This window comes from Triturus cristatus, chromosome 2_1 (assembly GCF_964204655.1).
Source record: "Triturus cristatus chromosome 2_1, aTriCri1.1, whole genome shotgun sequence".
Taxonomy (NCBI): Eukaryota; Metazoa; Chordata; class Amphibia; order Caudata; family Salamandridae; genus Triturus; species Triturus cristatus.
Genome location: NC_140581.1, coordinates 873,931,098 through 873,949,023, shown reverse-complemented (window position 1 = coordinate 873,949,023; position 17,926 = coordinate 873,931,098). Strand labels below are relative to the sequence as shown.

Genomic DNA, 17,926 nt, shown 5'->3' with positions numbered 1-17,926 from the left:
AGCTTCCGTCCTCCTTGGCACTCCTCACACCTTTTCGATGGGTCCCTCCGTGTCTGTACTCTCATGACCGGAACCGTCATGACCAACTGCTTCCCCAATGATTTTGGCCCTGTCTACTCCGCTTGCCTAGGATGATGCTGAAATGAAATTGAAAATAGGTTTATTGCATGTTCCATGATACACTTTACTAACAGCTTTGATCACAGAACAATAATAAAGTGTGCCGAGCTACAAGGTCCACTATAATGGTTTCAGCATTAGCATGAGCACATGCATGCATGCTACATGACGTGTAAACAGTGAAGGCATAACCACACGCACCTCCAATTGCATGAGTGTAGTTCTCTCAAATCCATCCTCCTGTATCTAATAGGATACTTGATCAACTTGTATGTGTTCGTTCTTGAAGTATAACTTAGTAACCTGATGTCATCAACTAGGATGGCAATGACAAATTCATTCCTATATATTTCACACAAGGCCTTGCAATCAGCAATAGGTCATATACCTAATACCACATCATGATAAAATGATGGTCAACTAATACAGCTTCGTTGCACCAATATGTACAGTAGCAGGTGACATGGAAATGCTAATTTCACACTTTTGACACTTCCTAATAGAAACATCCTTATATGTCAACTGTCAGAAAATAGTCTCATGAAAGCTGTACTTAAATAGCTGCACTATGCATCACATTTAGCAAAAGAAATGTAGACTGGAGGCAATCTGCCCAAATATCTGGCAGATTTGTCTGCAAATGTCCACAGCATAATGAATCAGCTAGGCCTAGGGACATCCCCAGACCAGATTGGTACTGGTGAAAACAACATTCTTATATTGCATACCTGTAAGGCAACAGACCATTGAAGGCTGTTGAGGCTCAGGGAATCTCCATTAAATGAAGAGGTGGTTTAACCTGTGCCCTGCTGGGAAGGCACATCACTGTACCTTTGTGTCTCACAAACACAAATTCCATTGTATTGCTGAGTGTAAACACTCATATATGATCCCCTCATTTCTGCATGTCCCTCCCTGATGCATGTCACCTGTCACTGAGTGAGCCTTGACAAAACAACATGTGCAATTCAGATAACTGAATACACCAACATCAATGACATGGAAATTATTGTAAGTCGTAGTCTACCTGTCATTTCATTCATTGCTTCATCAATTGGACCTGACTAATGACATTGAGTACTGGCTTAGGGTATGTGTTACCCACCCACCAATGTCTACACACTCCAGTCTGTGGTAACACATGAACTGTATACCGATCACAATTAACTATTTAAAAGACAGATTTGCCTACACACACATTTGTTGTGGAATTAGACATCAACCTATGAAGAAACTTAGATCATGTATGAATCAGTAGTGCAGATGATACTACAACGGGGAAAGGTACATATGCCAACATGTAGGCACTAATACTGATGGGACCAGTGATGGTTTACTAACTCATTTTACTGTACATTCCACACTTACCAAGGGGAAGTATTGCTCAGTCACTGCATCTGAAGTGCACTGTATGCTATGTCACGTGTAAGAGGGCCACCATCCCATGAGACACAGTAGTAAGGCAGCATCACTCCTGACACACTGAAAACAAGTGGCTCTTTGGTACAATTGTCACCCACAACATCAAGCAACATGAGCTGTTAAATCACTATATTCAGCCATGTGTGTGCGCAAGACAGTAATTTGGTAGTGGACTGGACTCTGCTGTGTTCCTGGTCAGAAATATAATGGGCAAAGCACATCAGCAGGCACCTCCTACCAGACCTACACAACCAATAACTCTTCTTGTGTGTCGCACATGGCCCCTCCCCCAATAATGATGGGGAAATTCTTGCCTGCAAAACACAAAGTTGGCAATGTAACATGTATGACTCTGGCCAGGATTCACCCTGTGTCATTGCTATAGGACCCTTAACACCTTTACAGCCTGGCCCATTGACTTGATGCATAAGGTCCATGCAGGCTGGCACCATAGTATAGATTACATCCTTAGAGTTAGGTCACAAAGAAAGTGCTGGTATGTGTGTCAGTGAGAGCTTCCACTCTAGGATTGTGTGCACATGTGGACTACTTAATGGTATATCATACTACGTCTGATTGAGTTTGTGTGGTATGTACTGCCATTACAGGACAAACCTTTTGCCATATGTGGCACTGTTAAAGGGATGACATTGAACATACCATTGTATGTCTAGCTTGATTGGTTGATTGTAACAAAGCTGGTGATTCACATATCAAAATCACTTCAGATGTAACCAGCTATCTGCACTGTTAATGTGCCACATATGCAATAGGCTTATACAATACACGCATTACATATGTAAAATTGACAAAAGAACTGTGGGAGTAAGGGACTTGTCATATGTAAATGGCACACATTGACAATGTGGGTCAACGGAAAGAAGTATCAGGTCAGGGGGGACTTCAGTCAGCATTCCAAATGTAGTCCAGGTAAAAGTAATCAGGGCTACTATTGGTTCTGAAAACTAATTCTGGGAACATCCAAGTATCTGCATGTCAACAGAAAGATTACTCTGTGCATCAGTTATATTGCAACAATAACTCTGCCCCAGCCTGGGCCATGGCCCAGACTGGGCACAACTCATTGTCAGGACTTGATCTCCGCATGCTGAGCATACTGATCCCACATGAACATCACATTTCCAGCACTTCCATACATAAATGTACATCTTGTGGCCATCCAATAAGTAACCTCAAGGTAGTGTGGCACTCTGAAGGGGTCTGTGACGTATAGGTAGCTCCCAGACAACAGTTTGGCGAGCCCTGATCTGGGCTGAGTGATATGTGGGACTGTACCAACATCATGCTCAAATGTTCTCTCAGTATACATACACAGCTCATGCTGTAAAGCCTATACATTTTTGGGCACATTTACCATGATCTGTTTACCAAATATATCATAGGCACCATGAAAAGTATGCATGCACAGATATGTACATACAATACAAATAGGATCTAGGGCTTAACACACAACACACATCACAATGGTGATGTTACGTACACAAAGTACACTAGATACACAATCCATGATATGATAGTCCGATGTAGGGACCAAAGAATGTTACAACAGTAATCTGATTTCACTCTGGGACTCAGAGGCACTTTGTAGTCTGTGGGAATGGAAATGACGGAGTTGCACAGAATACAATATGTATGTGAGACAGTTACTTGCTCCTCTGTTGAGCCATGCAGCTGGCTATACAGGGTAAGCACTTCTTCTGCCAATTTCTCCAGCTCCTCAGAAGAGAAGGCTGGGGCCTTCACATCTGCTTCGCCTGGCATGATTGCTCCCACAGGTGACAACCAGCAGCTAAAATGGAGGAGGTGTTGATAGCAGCAGTGCCAGGAGGGAAGTGAGTTATTTTTCAAATAATGGCGTACGTGTATGCAGCGTATGCGGTCATCAGCGTAGATGGACACAGCCATTAAGCTACCACCATCACAATCACCAACGTTATACTATGACTGTGTCCTCTGTGGATGAAACCACGAGCCACGCGGTTGACTTTCACCAGCGGAGGCAGGTTGAGAATGTCCAATATGCGAGGTCATGCATCCGCCATTTTAGTGGTTGGAGCTACAGTATTGGTGACTGTTAAGTGTGTCACCACCACTACAAATGTGTTGTAACGTGTTTAGGTGATGTTGTACTCCATTGCTGTATAATTTGCTTTACACAATCATCAGTGTACTGCATTACTGTGCAAAATACGCTATATTACCGCGGTGCACTGTACACCATTGGTGACTGTATTTTGCGAGTGCAATTCAAAATTTACAATCTTAGGGTGCTCATGATACATGTGTGGCATAATGTTTACATTTCTGTGACAGCCACATGTGAAGACTACAATGAGTTATGTTTTGTAACATTACTTTTGGCTTACCTTTCATATATGTTACTTTGGACACTGTGATTAATGTTCAAAATTGTTTCTACTTCACACATAGGTACCCTGGGAGAGGGAGCAGATGATAGCCTCTAGTGTACCACCCATTTCCAGACCTTCAGACCATGGAAGAAAGGCAACTCATCAAGAGGTTTCACTCAAATAGGTAAACAATACAGGATTTATGTCATCAGTTGGAGCTTGATCTCCTTGCTCAAAACACTAATCCTACATATATCCCACCTATTAGGAGACTTTTGGCAGTGTTGCATTCTCAGGCCTCAGGTTCCTTTCATTACACTGTGGCTTTATCGGTGGCATGTGACAACCTGTGGTCAGTAGTGTACTAGACGACATGCTATCAGCAATGATGAAACTCATTGACAGCTACATCCAGTTCTCTAGAAGTGAGGATTTAGCCAATGTGAAGAGGGATTTCTATGGATCTGGTCGCATCCCACATGTGGTTGGAGCCATTGATAGCACCCATATTGCCTTAGTACCACCGCATGGCAGGGAACAAATTTACCGTTACAGAAAGCACTTCCATTCTTTCAACATACAAGTTGTCTTCTTATAGGATTTGTATATCTTGAACATCTGGGTCTGGTTCCAAAGATCAGCCCATGATTCCTTCATTCTGCGAAATGACACCATACCCCAGCTGATGTCACAAATACTACCAGAGAGGGCTTGGCTTGTTGGTAAGTATGATTTGTCCTAACTTTGTATGGGTGATATCAGGTCGTATGATCACAAAGTATGTAGCTTATTGTTGTGCCTATGTCTATCTTTAACCTAGGAGACTCAGTATATCCCAACCATCTATGGTTGAGGAACCACCTACGCCAGAAGAAGTCCACTTTAATGAGGCCCATGGAAGAACATGGAGGCTGGGGAGTGAGCCTTTGGCTTCCTGAAAGCGAAGATTCAAATGTCAGGATAAGAATGGATGAACCCTTCTCTACTCACCCAGGAAGGTGTGCCAAATCACTGTGGCCTGCTGCAAGCTACACACAATCGCCCTGCAACTGAACATGCCTTATATTGCTGAGGATGGAGACCAGCAAGTGCCACCGGTTTAGGATCCTGAAATGCCAAATTATGATGATAGTGGTGAAGAGGAAGGAGCTGACTTGCGCCAAGATCTCATCTACAACTTCTTCTCATGAGTGTAAGTATGTTGTGAGATGTCACGGCTTTGACTGTTAAAGCAACTCTTGTTGTGATGATTTGAGGATTATGTTTAGGGAAAATATTAGGAAGCAAAAGCTCTGGCAAAATCTGGTGAAAGATGTTTGTGGAGGAAGGTTTGAATACTTACTCATTTTGTTGATGTTGCTTTGTTTAGCTTAGATTTGTGTTATGCACTATGTACTCCAGAAGTTGACTATGTGAATTGTGTCAAACATATGGTATCATAGCTGATCTCTTTGTTTTGGTCTGTTTTAGGTTCCTTCACCATGTCATCTTCATTTGGACATTTCAGAGCTGTGACATTAGCAGGTGTATGATGCTGTTTGGACATACAAAGTGCACATGGATTGTTCTTGGGAATGACTGCCACAGACTTTGGGTGTACAAACCTGTACCAAGACAACTTGCACAGTGATAGGATGGCAGTAATGAGGAATCCACTTGACTTGTTCCAATGGATTCCTCATTCTAATGGTTCTAATGCAATATGTGTATCATCATGTGCTCCAACAGAATGTTGTTGTGGGGCCAAATCATGCTAGTCTCCCTTCACATTGGCTACGTCCTCATTGTATAGAAGCTGTTTGTACCTGTGATGTGTCGCCTCATTGTAGGCCAACATGTATGTGGCACTTCACTGACATTTGTTTGTGGCATTCCACCAGATGGTGCAACACTGGATTGGAATGAGCCTGTGATCAGAAACTGTTGTAGTGCCATGTGTCTGTTCATTGTTTTAAATGGCGTGGGATTCAGTTTGTGAGGTAGGTGTTGGCTCCAGCTCATGACATAGGCCAATGTAATTTAGCCTATTCAACAGAAAAGTGTCTGATGTATCCCCCCTTCCATGTTGTTAAGGTCTGCTGCTGAAAATGTGATTACTGATACAGAATGTTTGAGTTGTGTGATTTGCTGTTTCTGACATCATGTCCGCCTATGATTGGAACAATGTAATCTAGATGGTATAAGACAAGACACCTGTTTGTATGCGTTTGTGTGTAATGGTTGTGATCCTGAGTTAACCATTGTGTACATGCAACATATCCATGTTTACACAAGTAGATTATTTTGGCATTGTAAAGTTCACATGGGAGTACATATATACATTGCTAGATGTGAGAGATAATACAGCAGACAATGAGTTTCTTACTTTTGTATTTATTGCAGTGAACAAGGTGAAAATAAACATTGTGCAAAACCAAACAGGGAAAGACAAAAGTGAAAAAGTCTGTCATGGTGAGTGAAACCATAGTTGTAGATGCCAAATTGTTGAAAGTACAAAGTGCAAAATACTACTTCCATCAGAAAGGGATAAGTGTCCAGAAATAATCAACAAAGTGAATGTGTTGCACACACTGGAGGAAATTAGGAGTGATGTTTCTTACTTGTGGTGGTGGGTGTTTTGCCATCCACACCTCCTGGATTTCTGCATGGATGTCCCATTCTGCAGGGGTGGGTGGGATCCACTGCTGCTGAGACAGGTGTGTCAGCAGGCATGTCTTCCTCTGACAGGGCCTGCCTTCCTGTTGCTGTTGCAGATGTAGATGGGCGGGATGTAATTTGACCACAGGAAGAGGTAGATGGTGGTGGAAAAGCCCTGCAGAGGGCGGTGTTGGTGTCCTGCAGCATGCCCAATGAGCTGGCTCATATTGATGTTTTGGGTGGGCAGCTCCTGGTGTATGTCCCTATGCAGCTGCTTCATCTCCAAGAATTTCATCAAACCCGGGCCCATCATGCCTTGGGGCTCTTGATAGGCTCCCAAGACTTGGTCGATGGTGGCCTGGGTGTGAGTGGCCCCAGTGGCATCACTCATCGGGCCCACAGTTAACTTCCAACAAACCCTACCCCATGGGCCTGTGCCCTTTGCCAAAGATGCACCCTCCCACTGGTTCCTGGTTCCTCTGTGACTGGGTTGGTGATTGCCACCTCAGGATCCAGGACTGATTGCACAAGATGTTAGTGAGTGTGCTATGCACACAGGTTGGGGGGACAGGGTTTGTCTGAGGTGTTGCAGCTCGGGTGGGAGGTGTTTTTGTGGGCACAGTGAGTCTCACTGTTGCCGTCTGCCCAGGCTGACCAGATGTGCCAGGAAGGTCATCCATGTCCATATCTCCAGGAGTGCTGTCATCACTGAGGGCTTAATCCAGGGGTGGAGTGGGAGTCTGTTCGGTGGCCAAGCTCTGGGCAGGTGCAGTGCCAAATCGACTTGTTGTCAAATAGAGAACATTGTTATTGATGGAAGTGTGGTATCTACATTCAAATGTTTTGTGTCACAGTAAGTAGAGACCTGGGAAAAACAAAATAGGTAGAGATGACTATGGGGATGTATTTCCGTGGTATAGAACTTGTTAAGAAGACATTTGGAGACATTCAATACATGTACTAGAATTGAGCAGCTCATTAGATGTGCTGACATGTTGCATTTTGGATTAGGGAATGATCATGACATCTACTAAACATTTAAAAGAAACACATTGGAGAAGGAACATTTGACCATTCCAGGGCCTAGTTGTGTACAAGTTAACACATGACTTTATTTGAGGTACACACTTGGTATGGTGTCACTCATGTCATCAATAGTTTAAGCTGAGGAAACCAGGACAATATCAAGATAAGTAGGCAGAAATGTCTCTGAGTTGAGCATTCTATGTAGATCTCTCAGTCCGTGAGAATTGAACAGCAGTTGTAACATGTGAGACAAGTGAAAATGGTCAAACTCACTATTGCATCTTGTTTTGAGTTACAGAAACAGGGCCTCCTGGCAGTTGTAGTAATTTCAATCTCTACTTGCCAATACTTGACAAATGACGAAGTTCATGAGAAGTGTAAATCAGCTGTAGCATGTGAGACAAGTGAGAATAGACAAACTAACTATTGCATCTTGTTTTGAGTTACAGAAACAGGGCCTCATGGTGGTTGTAGTAATTTCAATCTCTTCTTCACAACAATTAAAAAATGGTTAATGTTACATACCCGTTGCCCAAATGCAGCTGTGATGGACCATAAATATACATATTGACACATATAGTGGGTCATGGGATGATAATTTCATAGCAATACACTTATTGACACCATTACAATATGTGGCATGTAATGGAGATTGATACATGTGATCTTTTTTTCAACAATACACATTAAACTGACAATCAAACATCTCTGATACTTTGAGTACTGCATGTTAGGAAAGTAGTTACAGAACACAATAGTAAAAACTGAGATAAGAGCAAATCCGACATTGGAGTGTAGTGAAGGGTAACTTACCAGACTCCACTGCCCCAGATACTCCTGTCAAGCCTTCAGAATGCAAGATGGCCAAGACCTTCTCCTCCCAGGTAAAGAGTTGTAATGGGGTACTTGGAGAACCACCACCAGTCTTCTAGGCCTCCAGGTGTTGCTAGGAGGCCAGCAAACGCACCTTCCCCCTTAGGTTGTGCCACCTCTTCCTAATTTCCCCCTTTGTGCGCAGGGTGATACCTACAACATTCACTTTGCCAACTATCCTGGACCACATTTAAAGTTTCCTACTGAGAGGAGTATGTTGGACTTGGGCTCCAAACAATGTAGCTCTACTCTTATGATTTCATCCACCAAGACTGACAACTCAGACTCTGACAAACGTGGATTCTTTTGATGGAACTTAAGTGTAAATTAAAGTGGGTGACAATGACTAACAAAAAACACCAAGAGATATTAGTAAAAAATACATCAACCAAACAAAGCGTAAGGAGAGTGTTACCTGGGATAGGGTAAGAAAGGGAAGCCTTATGTGACCAGAATTGCCGCTCTGTCTTGCTGTGCTGCAGTGGAGAGGCAAAGGATCATGGTTTGGGATGGGCTGTGTTTTATAGTGTGATTTTCAGGTGTGCCCAATTGGCCAATGGTTATCAGCTGTGCTTTTTTTGTATCCATCCTATGGGCACTGTTCTGGTGCTTTACTAAGAGTATACCGCAGTGGCCTACTGTTATCAGCGAACAGCCACGAGGGGACTGCCAGTACAACTATGTTTTCGTAATTGGCTCGGCAGTCCACTGAGCAGGACACATTCCACCAAAAGCGGTCAGCGGTTCAAGCTGCATGCATCATATTATGGTGGGCGAAAGACAACTGGCTCAGCTGCCTTCTTGGGACTGCTGATGCGGTGGTATGGCGGTAAGACTGCCAAACTCATAATCAGGCCTTTAGTCCCTTTTTTGGAGCTCAAAATCCTTCAGCATGGCAAGGCTGCAGTTTGCATTCAGGGGGGCCATGTTCAATTCAAATACCTTTGCTAGGAGGTCCCTCGGAATCCCCAGATGTCCTGGAAGTAAAAATATTTTCTAAGACCCACTTTTCTAAAATTTCTGGAATAGCTCAACTTCTGTATTTAAAAGGCTCCCAGGTTGTCAGGGGCCAGGACTCAATACAACAGAGTTCACCAGCACATACCAGTCCAGGTGCCACTTGAAACTTTAGATGTCCCTGTAGCCCCACAGGAGGCCAGCCAACAGACCCTTTAATTTCCCTTCTTAGGGCCTGATTAGGATGGCAGTCGGAAAACCACCCCGACTGCCGTGGTGGCGGTCAGATTAGAATTCCCTGTCTGAAACACCCTACCGCGGCAGTCAGATTCCAGGTTTCACTGGCGGAAAAGTTGAAAATCCGTCTGCGGCAGGCGGATTCGCTGCAGAAAGGCAGAAGAACGCCTTTAATCCAGCAGTCCCGAACACATGGAGCTAGCTGCAGTATTGCCTCAGCCATCCCCGTATAGCTGGATTCTCCGCAGCGGTGTGATGGGCTGTTTGAGGCATCATGATATGACCGGCTGTCTTCACCGCATTCCGCACAGCGGTAACTCTCTATTGGCTTAGTTAGCTACTGGTGCGGACAGAGATTTCTGTCTGAACCATAAACACCACAGCGGACAGGAAATGGGCTATCTATGCCCATCATAATACGTCGGTCGCAATGACCACCGATGAAGTGCGGAAAAAGGCATTTTCCGCACCCGTCAGCACGGAGGTCGTGCCTCTGCCCGCCATCCTAATGAGCCCCTTAGTCTTGTGCACAAGTGGGAGCTGGTCCAGCCCTTCAAGTCTCCACACAAATCACCAACAGCAGGTCCAGCTTTCCTCTCTTTATCCATAGATTCAGTTGTGTTATGAGGATTGGAGGATACGGTGCCACTTTTGTTTAATTCATTACGTAGTAGGTGGGATTAACTCCTGGACACTCGCTAACCAATCAGCAAACAGTTCCCAAGAGCACATCTTCCCCCTTTTGCAGCACATCATGCTTGTCTTACTACAAACTATGCCAAGGTGCAACATTCTCAGGGAAAATTATGATGGCTAGCGGTGTGTCTAGGGAAATTAACAGTCACCTCCTTCTGAACTGGTCTGGGATCAGCTCCACTTCTACTGCAATGGAATCAGGATTGCCCAGGGATCAAAAGGACCCCTTTCCCTAGGTCTTAATTTGCACTTAACTATGAATGGCCAGGATCCACCCTGATCCTTTTTAAGTCAATTAAGTTCCTGAACTCTCCCTAACGAACTGACCTTTGGAGAGAAGATGAGTCATGTACTTGTGTTCACGGGGTAAAGCACTAACAAAGAGGGCAACTGCAGACAGGCTAATTTCAATGGGAGCTTCAGGTGGTAATCATCTAACTTTCTAAAATTCACATTTAGGTATATTTGTGAAATGTTCAACTTCACCATTGAACTGTGGCTTTTTGCTTCAAATAAAACTCAAAAAATGAATAAAATATAAAATAAATATCACCAGGTCAAACCTCTTGGTGTTTATCTGGTGAAAACTCCTGGTGAACATGTGGCTGCCTTGAGCCAACACACACATGCTTGCACAATAGTGTAAGGGTTTGTATGTTGTCAAGCATAGGTTTTAAACTTTAAGCGAACGTTTCAGGGCTCAAAAATTTCTTTTAATACTTTTCCCACTTTGCATGTGTGCTAAACAGTGTAGAATACATGCAAATTCAGAAAATGTGGCGCTTTTAAATGTTGCTCCACTGTCTCCCCTGCCTTAAGGAGGCATAACATTGTGGCACAAATCCTTGTCTACAAATGTTTGCAGATAGAAATTGTGCCAAAATCCAGGGTTGGCTATAGGGAAACCCCCATGTACCACCCATGGCATGCCTCTTTGATGCAAACTAGCAATACATTGCATTACATTAGGAAACCTTCCAATGCAATCCTGCTTCGCATGTGTAAGTAAATTCCATCACAAAACTTTGTGCTGGGTTTCTGTTACTTTTGTGACCCCAAACCTGGTACAAATTGTTATTACATTTGGACCAGAGTATACACTATGGACCTGATTCAGAAGGTTTTTGCGGTGAGTAGGTATGATTCGTGGTGTACCCCTGAATTTCAGGAGTAATCCAGAAGGACACAAAGAATAAGTCACAGCAATCGGTTCGTACATGTGTAGATTTATGATAGTACCCTGTATTGGAATTGGAGGTTCTGGTAAAGACCCACAAAGACACACATCTATGGGTGTTCACAAACGATTTTGTTCACCCTTAGGCAGGCGCTGCTGTGAAATGTCAACAGGCTATATTTAATCATCAGCCCGCACACCTGTAGAGAGATGCTATGCACCTAACATGCTGCATGTGTGCAGTTTCAGGTGTGCCCATACTGCACTAGATGGCTTTCTGCAACAGACATCTTTATACAGGACACATTACCGTAAAATAAAAAGCCTTCTCTCAATAGGCTCTCAGAGGTTTCATTGACATGATTCCTTTCTCATTAACCCTTCTTACCCTGCACAAAAACAGAATGCAGGCGATACAACCTTGCCTAGAAATGAGAGGAAGGAACCCTCTTCATAGGTTAAATAATCTTAATAATCACACGCTTTAAGTGAATGAGTACAGTTTAGATCACTTCTGTTAAAGAACACGCGAAATGCCAAACGAACACTTTTAGATACACAGTGGGAACCAAATCTGATTTTCTAATGCGCTCATTATGTCTGACAGACAAGCAGATGAAACACTCTAATAGCATCAAAGGGAATTGCTTTTCATTTCATATTTCCGTGGGATATTTTTGAAGGAGGAAATCATAATTGGCCAAGAAAAGAGACAGGTGAGATGGAAATTGTGCCTGTTATGTGCTCGGCCTTTGAAAATTGGCAAGGACTGTCTGTATTTATCTGTGCTTAATATGAGGAACAAATGATTTGTGGCAGCATGTTTATTCGTGGTCCGTGAACAAAACAGTGGGTCCTTCATACATTGCCTCTTTAGAATGTCTACATGATTCTCATTTCAAAATGTTGCTAGTTTCTGGAGCACACATGATAGGGTGGCCATCAATATGAGTGTAGGGGGCAGAGCCCCACCAGGAATGAAGGTGGCAGTCTGAGGAGATTGGCAGGCTGCTCTGCTGCCAGGAATGGCAATAGAAGGGCAGCTGCCAGGCCCTGGGAGGAGAAGAGCAGCAAAAAAGTCAGGCAAGCAACACCAATGATAATGGGATGTATGTCGTTACAACGCACACTTTTACAACGCATGCACTTACAACGCATTTTTTACAACGCACAATCCATTACAACGCATGACATTACAATGCATGACACTACAACGCATTTTTAAAAACTACCTTTACAACGCATTCCATTACAACGCATACTACCATTACAACGCATACCATTACAACGCATAATATTAAATTGCATTTAAGGTAAGTATTAGATAGTATAGGGGTTAAAATTACTTTTCTAACTCCAGGGGGTGCAACAGTAGGGTAAGTGTTGGATAGTATAGGGGTAAAAATTACTATTCTAACTCCAGGGGGTGCAACAGTAGGGAAAGTGTTGGATAGTATAGGGGTTAAAATTACTATTCTAACTCCAGGGGGTGCAACAGTAGGGTAAGTGTTGGATAGTATAGGGGTTAAAATTACTATTCTAACTCCAGGGGGTGCAACAGTAGGGTAAGTGTTGGATAGTATAGGGGTAAAAATTACTATTCTAACTCCAGGGGGTGCAACAGTAGGGTAATTGTTGGATAGTATAGGGGTAAAAATTACTATTCTAACTCCAGGGGGTGCAACAGTAGGATAAGTGTTGGATAGTATAGGGGTAAAAATTACTATTCTAACTCCAGGGGGTGCAACAGTAGGGTAAGTGTTGGATAGTATAGGGGTAAAAATTACTATTCTAACTCCAGGGGGTGCAACAGTAGGGTAAGTGTTGGATAGTATAGGGGTAAAAATTACTATTCTAACTCCAGGGGGTGCAACAGTAGGGTAAGTGTTGGATAGTGTAGTGTAATATTATGCGTTGTAATGTTATGCGTTGTAATGGTAGTATGCGTTGTAATGGAATGCGTTGTAAAGGTAGTTTTTAAAAATGCGTTGTAGTGTCATGCGTTGTAATGTCATGCGTTGTAATGGATTGTGCGTTGTAAAAAATGCGTTGTAAGTGTAGTGCGTTGTAAAAGTTGCGTTGTAAAGGTTGTTCCCCATGATAATGCCTTGTTCTGGAAAACTGTCAATCTATCTTTCTTTAGAGAAGATAGATATCCCCAACTTGATGTAGTGATATTCCCAGATAGCTGGACTACACACTTTGGGCAACGTTTTAACACTAGTGATGGAATGACTACCAAAAAGCATGAGGTTAACATACACTCAGCTATATATTGAGTCAGTCATAATTACCATCCAGGAAGGAAGGAAAGCCCTAAATGAATCTAGACAGGGAAAGGCACAAGAACTATATGGGGTGCCATTCAATGCATGTATGCATCTATTAGATTTATTGGCACTAGTTTTGACAGTAGAATTTATTGCTGCTGTAAAATGAAATTGCCGATAACCAGGACAGAATCAATTAGCGTGTTGATTTTTTTAAAAAGGGTAGTAGGATCCTAAATCTTACGGCCCATATCTCTGTCGGATTAATCCGTAAAGTTTTTCTTGCAGGGTATTTTGGATAAGCTGGAAATGTGGCTGGAAGACAATTTTATCATTACAGATGCACAGTATGGGTTCAGGAGGGGAATAGGCACCATGGAACAGTTTATAAACTTAAACATGCTCATTGGTAAATATGTTAAGCGAAGCTGGGACATTTGCACCTTTGCTTCATGGATCTGAGTAGTGCTTTTGATCTTGTTTATCATTTTAAATTATGGGAAACAATGAAATCTCTTGTGCCCAACAGTTATAATCTCTATGCTGGCTAGGTTATATGAAAGGACAATGGCCGAAGTCCAATATAGACTAAATGGGGCGTTCACCAAGTCTTTTGTTGTGAGAGCTGGTATCCAGGAGGAAGTCTCCAAGATGCTGGCATTAGGGGTGATTGAGCCCTCCAGCATGGTCCTGCCCATTTGTGCTGGTGCCCAACACCACCCCACCGGGCTCCACACTAGAACTTAGGTCCTGCTTGGATTACAGAATACTCAGTTCAGCCACAAAGACTGACTTTACCCCATCCCCAAGCTGATGAGCTCATAGACTGTCTGGGCGCTGCTAGTTTCCTCAGTACCTATGATCTTATATCAGTGTACTGGCAGATTGCCCTTGACCCCCAGAAGTCCACTTCAATTTTTGGGTGATGATTTTTGGCTTCAGGAATGCTCCGACCACCTTCTATAAGCTGGGGAATGGGGTCCTGGCTGGAAAGGAGTCATTCAGTGCTGCTTACCTAGATGACATAGCTAGCTTCAGTTCCAGCTGGGAGGAACACCTGTACCACCTCCAGGAGATGTGTCAGGCCCTGCATCAGGCTGGCCTGACTATCAAGGCCAGTAAATGCCAGATATGGCAGGGAACTGTGGTATATCTGGGCTACATATTGGGCAAGAGCAAGGTGCAACCTCTCCAGGCCAAGATTGAGAAAACCCTGGCCTGGCAACCCTCCAAAACTCACATGGAGGTGAAGGCCTTTTAGGGTATTACAGCAGGTTTGTCAAGGGATATGGCACCATTGTTGCACATTTAACTGAATTTACTTCCAAGAAGCAGCCCAAAAAAGGTGATCTGGACAGGGGCCTGTCAGAAAGCCTTTGACACCTTAAAGGATGCCATGTGTACAGTACCAGTACTCAAGGCTCCTCACTTCTCCAGGCAATTTAATGTGCAGACAGTCACTTCAGAGTATGTCATAGGGGCTGTCTTAGCACAGTTGAGTGAGGAGGGCCTAGACCAAACTGCAGCCTTCATCTGTAGCAGGTCCCTTCCCCGGAAACAGAGTTTGAGTGCTATTTAGAGGGACGCCTTCGTGTGGTCTGGACACTGAAAAAGCTGAACCAATACCTGTTTGGGACTCACTTATGGGTTTAGACAAACTACAGGCCCCTCAGGTGGCTCATGAGGGGTGACAAAATCCGAAACTGTTGAGGTGGTCCATCTCCATACATGGAATGGACATTATGATGGAACACAGGCCTGGGACAGACCACACCAATGCCGATGGTCTCTCCAGGTTCTTCTACCTTTGTGATGAGAACTCCCAGGAGGTTGGATAGTTCTCCCAACTTTCAGATTCCTGGCCTGCTGCCTGGACTTGCAACTGGAACTGCCTGAGCCCTGCTGCCTTTTGCTAGAGTGAGTTCCTGATCCCCTAAAGGTGCCCCTCAGTGCCTTGACCACTGGTGTGGCATTGGTTGAGCTCCTCTTTGAAGAAAGGAGAAATCATGAAGTTATGGGCTCTACCTATCCTTGAGAGGGCCCATTCATGCCAAGATTATGCCGTCCATGTTGACGGGCAATGTTAAACTCTAGTGAACTCACGTTGGCTCGCTACAGCAACTGGACTTTAGAAGGTAACTTTTTCAGTAGGACTAACCTGGTCCCTGTAGTAGACCCACACTCTTTTGTGGCAATCCTAAACTTGTGACTTTCACCTGGTCTCGCATGACCAGATACCCGCGAGTAGCGCTTTGTGATTTTAGGCACTAAATTTACCTTAAAACTTTGAGATTACGTATCTCTGATTTCTCTGTCTGGATTTGTGTAGTTTTGGTGTCAAATAGTTCAAAATATTTACTCGATTTTTCCAAACTGGTGTCGGATTTTTCTTGTGTTATGTTGTCACTTTATTACCATTTATGTGCTACATAAAGACTTTACACAGTGTCTCTAAACTAAGCCTGCTTTTGTGCCAAGCTGCCAGAGGGTTAAGCACGGGTTGAGTGAGACTCCTACCGCAGGTCTAGAAAATGAACTGAAAAGTGGGTCTGAGGGTCCTATTTTTATACCTAGTGCCTTCTTTGGAGTATGGAGACATTTCTAGAGGTTCTCTTTGAAGTCTTTGGAAAATTCTGTCTTCCCTGCCCTGCCTCCAACCTGTCTGCAGGCATATTGCAGTGGTGTCAGGTCCTTTGTGTAAAGGCATGGCACAGCCTATTGATTTGCAAATGGGGCTAATCCCAACCCCACATGCCATCCTGCCAGTGATGGCTCATCCAGGCACACCTAATCCCGCCATTGTTTGGCTGTCTGAGAGGAATAAACAAAGTCCAACTGACAACTAAACCCATTCATGTGACCTATGAACAGGCTGCAGGCACCAAATGGCTGGGGCAGGAAAATGCCAACATTCTAAAAGGGATATTTTCAAAATTGCTACTTTACATCTGACTTTACCATTAAAAAGGATTTTAGATTATATTTTCCCAGGCACCAAACATGACATCCTTACCTGCTCCTAATCAGAAGTTAGCACTTTTTAAATGTAATAAGACAATCCAATGTTATCCTATCAAAGAGTTAGGCTTGACAGTAGTAAAACACAAATTTAGGCTTTTTTCACTAACAGGACATGTAAAACTTGAAAGTACATGGCCTACCTTTTAATTACGATGCATCGGTTCACTGACAGAATATCAGCCCTGCATATATCGAGACACAAAAATATCGGGACCAAAACATCGATGATAAAAATATCTTCATCATATCTTGCTAATGGCAAGTACAAAAATATAAAAAAAATATTGATGTCATTAATTTAGTTGTATTAAATATCGATTTTTGAATATATATATAAAATGAAATAATAAATATTAAATATATTAAATAACATTAATTTAAAAAAAGAAAAAAAAATTTATGTAGAGCTTTACAAATATAACAAATAAATTTAATTGAAAAAGTTGAACACACATATATAAGAATTATTATATATATTTACAGATAATCTACTTACAAAAAAGCTATTAAACTAATATAATAATTTTAATGTATATATATATGCCATTAAGATAAAATCTTTAAAAAACAATCCATTAAAATTAAATAAAAAACATGAACTAACTTAAAATCCTTAACATTTAGTAACAATTATTTTACACATCAAATATATTAATAATTAAAAATATTAGAATTGTAAATAAACAAAAACATAATAATATAAATTATAACAGCATAAAATAAATTATAAAATGTAATACATATACTATTCCCACTACAATGTATACCAAACTACGCAAACTATTGAAATAAATATGTAAACCATTTACTACTTCCATGTCACACAATGCAAAAGCAATACAACCGATTTAAGTTAACAAATCTCCCTTCAATTAATGCAAAAGTAGTAAAATCATTGGATTGTGGATAGGTAATATTTACTGTACCCATGCCAGCTAGTACAACAGTAAGAAAACTGTTGGAGTGTGAAGGGATAAAATGTACTATTCCTGCTCCAATCACTACAACATTAGGGAAAGTGTTATATTGCGGAGGGATAACATTGACTATTTCCACCCCAATGAGTATAACAGTAGGGAAAGTGCTGGATAGTGAGAGAGTAACATTTACTATTCCCA

At 42.5% G+C, this 17,926-nt stretch overlaps 1 pseudogene; it reads right to left on the bottom strand.

The window, feature by feature from the left end:
• Positions 1–17,926, bottom strand: part of LOC146866014 (uncharacterized) — a 92,455-nt pseudogene that overhangs the window by 25,116 nt on the left and 49,413 nt on the right.